We start from the raw sequence: 8,263 nt of genomic DNA on the forward strand, positions 1-8,263 counted from the left end.
TTGGGGAAGGGAGAAGGAGGTTCAGGGGGCAGGATGAGCTGGCTCCAGGGTGAAGAAACCATGGGAAAGAGATGGAAACGTAGATTGCAAACTGGGCTTGGGAGGTTGAGAAGGGATGTCTGGTTTGCACACACTCGATTCCTGTGTGAGTCTTGGGGATTAAGGATCACTGTCACCCACCCTCAGCCTTTAGAAGAGGGAGGGACATGGATCCATATGTATCCACATGTATTTATTAATATTTGTTATATTTGAGGAATATATACTCTGCCTCTTTTTTTAAAAAAAATCCTTGCATGGCTTTCAAAATCTTAAAACACCACAAAATGAATTTAATTATATATTAAAATACATATACAAAACCCCAGAAAAATCACTAGAAACACCATAAAAAAAACAGCAAACCCCGGCAAGTCCAAATGAAACAGACTGAACTAAAAGACAGGATAAAATAAAGAAACACCTTTGCCTGGCACTGAAATGACATCAGGATAGGTATTAGCCAGGCAAGCCTCTCTGAGATGAGTATTTATTATTACTACTACTACTATTATTGCAAGGAGCTCAAGGTGGCATACGTAGTTCTCCCCCTTCCCATTTTATCCTCACAACAACCCTGTGAGGTAGGTTAGGCTGAAAGTGAGTGCGCTTCATTGTTGTGTGAAGATTTGAACCCTGGTCTCCCAGATCGCAGTCCGACACTTTAAGCACGCTGAAGCAAGTCTGAGTGTAGCAAATGACAGATTATTTACATTTATTATAAGATTACCACTAAGGGGGTATTTACCTCAGGTAGCCTTGTGTTACCGACAACCCATCTCTGCAGCTCTTATTTCACCCAAAAAATATGTTGGGCATCTCAGAAGAGGATGGTGTTTCACATGAGTGGGGCCACTACTGACAAGGCTCTTCCTTGGCTGCCAGCTGTTGTACATATGATGGGGAGAGACCCCCAAAGAAGGGTCTCTGGTGAGGAGCTTGCTGCCTGGACAATAGAGGCAACCCATCTCTCCAGCCAGGTACCATGACTAAACACTCAGAGATGTGCTTTTGACCAAAAGGTCCTGAGTAAATGTAGCAGAGTCACGGAATAAAATGAAGTGTCCTTGGATGAGTCAGTAGCAGATGAAAGGCCTCTTCTGTACTAAGTCCAAATGTGGGCTATATCCAGCGGGGGACGTCTGAGCCCTAAGTCTTGTCCTTGCCTGTCGCCAGGCTCAGCTGGTCATCTTGAGCACTGTTCGATGTTTTGCTGAGGTGCCTTTCCCAAGCACCAGCCTTACACAACCGGTTGATCGTCTTGTCTGGCAGAGCAGAGGGAGGCCGGAAGCACCTGAGGACGAGGAAGCCAATTACTGCTCTTACGTGGCAAAAGCATTACGAAAGCTGCTTCCCAGTTCACTCATCATACTGATGGGCTGGTGTCACAAGCTCCCACAGAAGATACATTGGTAAAGACGGTTTCGGCCAGCCTACTCTGCAAGATGCAACGGCAACGTCAGGCGGAGGTAGGCAGCTGTTCCTGCCTCCTCAAGCCTCCAGCCCATCTCTGTCTCTCACTGGGAGCTGAGTTGCAACAAAGAACAGGAGCAGGGTTCAGATTTGGAAAGGCTCCTCGTTGTCATGGGAGCATATTTACATATTTACATATAAGCTAAACAAGCTATAGCTTAGGGTCCTACTCTCTTGGGAGCCCCAAAAAAATTTAAAGGGGGAAAAACTGGGTGCACATTTCCAAAATATAAGATAGAAAACAAATAAAATAAAACCTACATACAGCAACAGTGTTTTGTGTTGTGTAGGCTCCTATGATGTAAGTAATGGGCCCCACCTGCTAGCCTGCTCCCTAAAATATCACTGGTTTGCTCATTTTCTATACACAGGGTACCTACATTCTGCATGGACTGTTATGGGCAAATGGCTTTAGATACCTATTAGGTCCATAAAGCATATATTCAACACAAAGGACAGCGACAATTTGTTGTTGACAAAGGACAGCTGGACATATAAAGGGCCCCATTACCTTCAGTAGCTTAGGACCTCATCAAACCGAAATCCGGCCCTGCATGGGAGTCCTTGCTCTCACAGCGCCAAAGTTGTGAGGGCTGACCACAGTTATGCAATGGCATTCTACACATGCTCAGAGACACCCTAATTATTGTGACTCCACATATGTGCACAGCCTGTGCCAAGTTTATATTGAGCATTTGCTCCAGTTTGTTTACAGGGCAGTTATAAAAGAATAAGCACTCGCCCTGATTTCTTTGTGGGGTGCTGACACATCTTCCAAGTAATCACTCACTCACCCTATATTTCTCTGTGCATTCCCCCAACACTTTCCTGAGTTAAAATGTACCCCGCAGAAGGGATTAAAGCACGTACAACTGAAGAGGACTAAAGAGATCTATCGCCCAAGCACAATAAATCCACACACACAAAAACCTGGACTTTTTGCAGTTTAGAAAGTGATGGGAGTCTGCATTTTGAAGTGTGGGGTAATGAATTACCAATGGGAAGATATAGGAACACTCTGCAAGGAGATCAGGATGAATGCTCAGTGAAGACCAGATATATTCTAACCTCCATGTAAGCTTTGTGCTAGCAACTCAGGATAAATCCTCTATAGGTCATCTGAAGGAACTTCAAATATCACTTTGGATTGGGTTTTTTTAAAGAGGATATTATTATTGTTGTTGTTGTTGTTGTTGTTGTTGTTGTTGTTGTTATTATTATTATTATTATTATTATTTTATATTCCATCTCCCCACCCCCACCCCAGACAGGGACTTGTTGTGCTAGAGCAGCACAGCACTTTAATCCGTTTTAATTGCACAAAACCTAAAGTTTCAATATGCACCCCAACCCCTCCCACACAGTATTTACAGTTTGGACACAACTATAATTATTTTCCGCATTTGTCTTAGTGCTTTTGAGTGTTTGAAGTGCTATGCCCAGTGGTGCACGCTTCAGCTGCTCACAACAGTCCTGCAAGGCAGGCTGCTGATACATTATTGTCCCATATTGCAGATACAAGGGTAGAGACAGAGAGTACTTTTGGGGGTAGCTACCGTTTCACCGACAGAAAGAGCTGGTTCCAGAGCCATTGAATCCGACAGGAGGAGGCTAGGGTCTCAGTTACAGAAGGTAAAAGCCTTCACCAAAGTATGCACTAAGGAGGGCAGGAGGGAAGCACAGTCCAAACAAGCCAAGGTCAAGTGCAGTGAGTCAGACTAAGTCCAAACACGACCCAGAGACAAAGTCAGGCAGCAACTCCAGGGTCAATATCACAGGGAGCTGAAGGCAGGAGGTCAAGACTCAGGAGACCCAGAGACTTGTGCTGCTGTTAGCAAGAGGGGAACCTTATCTGCTCTGGCCTTCCCCATAAGCACAGCTGCAACAGGGATCACTTACTCACAAGAAGACCAACAACCAGGGCTGTGTGGACACATACTGTGTGGTTTGCTTTTTGGCCTGGAACCAAAGTTGCTGTTGCTGGCTCTCTCAAAGACAGGGTGAGTCTGCTCCTTCCTCTGACCGTTCCATCGTCCAGTATAAACTGGGAGCTGGGGGAGTTCAAAGGGTCCCTCAGAATGGAATGCAGGGAGCCCTGCCTGTTCCTTAAGATCCTCAACCTGTGGAGTGTCTGATTCGTCCTCTGGTTTCAGGTCAGGGCTAGGGCACTAGGCAGGGTATTGGTAATTCTGCTTGTCACAGAACTTATGGGATAGGATGGCAAAGGTTTACGTATGGGGTTGCCAGCTGGGGCTCCTGTACTTTTGGCAGCTGCATAGCAGAGAGAAGAGCAGCATGTGAGGTGTTCCTTAGGGCTGCAAGTTCCACATTGGGAACACCTTCATCTGTTGCTGTCCATCCTGGAGCTCACCTGGGGCAAGCAGGTTGGTGTCTGGAGTGTTAAGGTAATGTCCCTGTTGGGCTTCTAAGTGTTATTGATGCACTGTACTCAAATCCCTGTTTGTTTGTTTGTTTGTTTGTTTGTTTGTTTGTTTGTTTGTTTGTTTGTTTGTTTTTCTCTCTCTCTCTCTCTCTGTGTGTGTGTGTGTGTGTGTGTGTGTGTGTGTGGTGAGGTCAGGCAGTTCTGTAGGAGCTTTCTCCAAAGTTTCCCATCGCCAGAGCTCCCCCTGGTGATCTCTAAGGGTATATGGCAGGAGGACTGAGAAATGGAGCTCCATGCGCAGCCTCTATGGCAGTGGTTTTCAACCAGTGGACCATGGCACCCTGGGGCGCCTTTTTCTAATTGCAAAGTCCATGGTAAATCCAGCAATTGAATATTTCTGCGGTGCCCGCCTTCCCTTGATGTCTGAGCAAGTGCATATTTTGCTTAATGGTTAATCCAGCCATGGGTGTAGTAGCCGGGATGGGGGGGGCGGGGCAGGCTTTTGTTAGGGTATTGATTGGCGACCAGCTGCCCCCTGCCCCCCCCCCCTTGAATCCAGCCCTGCCAACCCGTTCGTACCCCTCTGCTCTGCTGCCTCTTTCGTTTCTCGATGCGCTGCTTCTTTCTTCTAAGCCTCTCTCTTTTCCCCCTTCCCCATTTCGGTTGTTTTCGTTCTGGGGTTTCCTGTGGAACTGTGGCGGGCGGGGAGGAAGAAGCCGGCCGAGACTTCTCTCAGCCTGCAGTTTGGGTTTCTCCCAGCTGCTCCAAAGCAGAGGGGAAGTTGAGCCCTTTCTTCTTCCCCGACCCGACGGCAATCACTGCCTGAGGAGAGACGTGCCGCTTCTGACCGGTTGGGGGTGGGGTGGAGCCTTTTCATCAAGACCCATGATGTGACCGATGGTCCGGTGACGTCATCCTGAAAACTCGAGACAGAGACTGTTAGGATTCCCTCCGGCCAAAGGTCAGAAAGACGGCAGTGGCAGCCACAGGGCACGCGAGAGGTGGCATTTCGCTTCCAGACAGAGGGCCTTCTCAGTAGTGGCGCCCGCCCTGTGGAACGCCATCCCTTCAGATGTGAAGGAAATAAGCAGCTATCTTATCTTTAAAAGGCAGCCCTGTTTAGGGAAGTTTTTAATATTTAATGCTGTATTGTTTTTAGCACTTGATTGGAAGCCGCCCAGAGTGGCTGGGGAAACTCAGCCAGATGGGCGGGGTATAAATAAATTATTATTATTATTATTATTATTATTATTATTATTATTCCCACCCGCCCTTACGACCCTGTGCGTTGTCACCTTATCCTTGCCAGCCCCTGAAACTGAAGCTGGGAGGTGGACTTTAGCTGTGCCCCTCCACACACACACACACACACACACACACACTTGGCTTTCCCCAACAATATACAAGGCAAACACAGGCACACGCACTAAATCTGAGTCATGGGTCAGTATTAGAACGTGCGGAAGATTATCAAGGGGCGCGCGTGGACTTACTTCCCTTCGGAGCTTGGATGTGCTTCTGTGAGGAGGGGCAGCCGCAGAGACCCTGACGACTGGCGAAAGAAGAGCCCTGCTGGGGGAGAGGAAGGAAAGACAGCCCCCAAAGGGACACCGTCTCCCTTCTTCTGGGCAGAATCCCCTGGTAATTTCTTTCGTTGGATGACAACACCCACTCCAGGCCTAGTATAGTAAGCAGGGGGGAGGAAGTCCCCCCCACTTCCACAGCATACTAAACCTCAATTGTCTCTCCCCAACTCCCATGGGCGTAGCCAGGGTGGCCGCTGCCCCCCTAAATCAAGTAAAAAAGAAAAAGCTAAATTGAATGTAGAAATAATCAGGATATTTGAAACTGAAATGCTTGCTGAGGTCATAAGAATTAAGTAATTTAAGTGAAAGTAATTTAAAACATTTCATTCCGAATCTGCTAGACAGAGACAGACAAGAGGATGGTGACAGGTGGGCGTCGTGACGCCCCCCAGCATAAATACTGGCTACACCCATGCCGCCCCCATCAATAATACACCCCTAAACGCTTCCGCATGCGCACCAACTAGTGAACTTTCCTCTTTGGCAGGGCTCGGCAAGGGGCGTGGGTAGGACATTGCACACAAACACCCCATTGGAAACTGACATGTGGACTCCACTCTGCCCAGGGCCGGATTTATGTTTGATGAGGCCCTAAGCTACTGAAGGTAATGGGGGCCCTTTATATGTCCAGCTGTCCTTAGTCAACAACAAATTGCCGCTGTTTTTTGTGCTGAATATATGCTATAAAGGTAAAGGTAAAGGTACCCCTGCCCGTACGGGCCAGTCTTGACAGACTCTAGGGTTGTGCGCTCATCTCACTCTATAGGCTGGGAGCCAGCGCTGTCCGCAGACACTTCCGGGTCACGTGGCCAGCGTGACAAGCTGCATCTGGCGAGCCAGCGCAGCACACGGAACGCTGTTTACCTTCCCGCTGGTAAGCGATCCCTATTTATCTACTTGCACCCAGAGGTGCTTTCGAACTGCTAGGTTGGCAGGCGCTGGGACCGAACGATGGGAGTGCACCCCGCCGTGGGGATTCGAACCGCCGACCATGCGATCGGCAAGTCCTAGGCGCTGAGGTTTTACCCACAGCACCGCCTGCGTCCCCTTAATTTATGCACCTAATAGGTATCTAAAGCCATTTGCACAACAAAATGTGTATCTTATCAAGGTAATTGTTGAACTGAAATACAATTAAGAAGAAGTATATTAATAGTGAAATACAATTAAGTAGTACAGTATATTGATAGTGGTAGTGATATTTTAGGGAGCAGGATAGCAGGCAGGGCCCATTACTTACACCATAGGAGTCTACACAACACAATACGCTTGCTGTATGTACGTTTTATTTTATTTGTTTTTTATCTTATATTTTGGAATTATACATCCAGATTTTTTTCCTTTCATTTTTTGGGGGGGCCCCAAGAGAGTAGGGCCCTAAGCTATAGCTTGTTTAGCTTATATGTAAATCAGGCACTGATCCCGCCCCACAGACATGCCGGCCGCAGCGCCCAAGAAAGGGCTGAGCAGCTGCCGGTCAGGAGCCTCAACAGACACCTGCAAACAGCATCAGTAGGGATGGAAGCAGAGAACCATATAACTGCTGAGGATAATCTAGTGAATTTCTAGGATTTCTAGTCCAACCCTCTGAGATAGCTCAGTCAGTAGGCTCTTAATCTCAGGGCCCTGGGTTCATATCCCACATTGGGCAAGAAGAGTCCTGCATTTCAGGGGGTTGGGCTAGATGACCATCGGGGTCCCTTCCAACCTCATGATTTTATTCTAACCCCCTGCAATGCAGGAATATGCAGCTGCCCCAGGGATCGAACCTGCAGCCTTTGCATCATTAGCACCACGCTCTAACCAACTGAGCTGTGCAGGCCAGCAGTCATAGTGGCTGAATGCTGGAAATTAGGCGAGGGTCTGATGCTTGGCTCATGCTTGTTGGGTTAGCAGAAAAACTGGCATGTCACCTGCATGTTGCCAGATCTATGAAGACCACTACCATCATCATCATCATCATCATCATCATCATCATCATCATCATCATAATTTATACCCCGCCCATCTGGCTGGGTTTCCCCAGCCACTCTGAACTGCTCGCAACAGAATATTAAAAACACAATAAAACATCAAACATTAAAAACTTCCCTAGACAGTGCTGTCTTCATATGTCTTCTAAAAGTCAGATAGTTGTTTATTTCCTTGACATCTGATGGGAGGGTGTTCTACAGGGGTTCCCTGTAACTTCACTTCTCGCAGCGAGGGAACCGCCAGAAGGCCCTCGGCTCTGGACCTCAGTGTCCGGCCTGAACAATGGGGATGGAGACGCTCCTTCAGGTATACTGGGCCGAGGCCACTTAGAGCTTTAAAGGTCAGCACCAACCCTTTGAATTGTGCTCGGAAACGTACTGGCATAAGCTCACAATCGCACGCAAAGGCCTACTGGCGTGAAATAGTAAAGTTATGCTGTATGAGTTAAGGCTCCTTTGGAACTCACCGGGACTGCTTTCAATGGAACAACCGTTAATTTGTATTTTGCTATGATTTGTTAATTGATTTCTCAAACTTTTAATAAAAATGTTTTAAAAAAACAACAAAACACCTACAGATAGGGAAGAGGAGACCAGGTGGACTGCAATGTTGGGCCGCTGGTTCTCGCGTGGCTCAGTCCCCAATCCAGAAGTGCTCTCTCGCTTCCTTAGGGGGACGCGCCGCCGGGCTGCCCAGCGAAGCAGCGGGACATTCCCCGAGAAAGCTGGCGTAGGCGGGGATTGCCCCGAGGGAAGCGAAAACCGTTGCCCGCGCTTCCCTCCCCGCCCACCTCGCAGCCTCGCTCACT

General features: G+C 48.0%; 1 long non-coding RNA gene across 1 annotated transcript; it reads right to left on the reverse strand.

The window, feature by feature from the left end:
* Positions 1-311: 311 nt before the first annotated feature.
* Positions 312-5,848, reverse strand: LOC308574304. Its single transcript, XR_014002466.1, has 2 exons — positions 5,389-5,848; positions 312-1,333 (listed from the first exon to the last, which is right to left on the reverse strand). It is a non-coding gene; the product is annotated as an uncharacterized lncRNA (long non-coding RNA).
* Between the last annotated feature and the right edge of the window lie 2,415 nt (positions 5,849-8,263).

Source organism: Podarcis bocagei, assembly GCF_964188305.1.
Source record: "Podarcis bocagei genome assembly, chromosome: 15".
Taxonomy (NCBI): domain Eukaryota; kingdom Metazoa; phylum Chordata; class Lepidosauria; order Squamata; family Lacertidae; genus Podarcis; species Podarcis bocagei.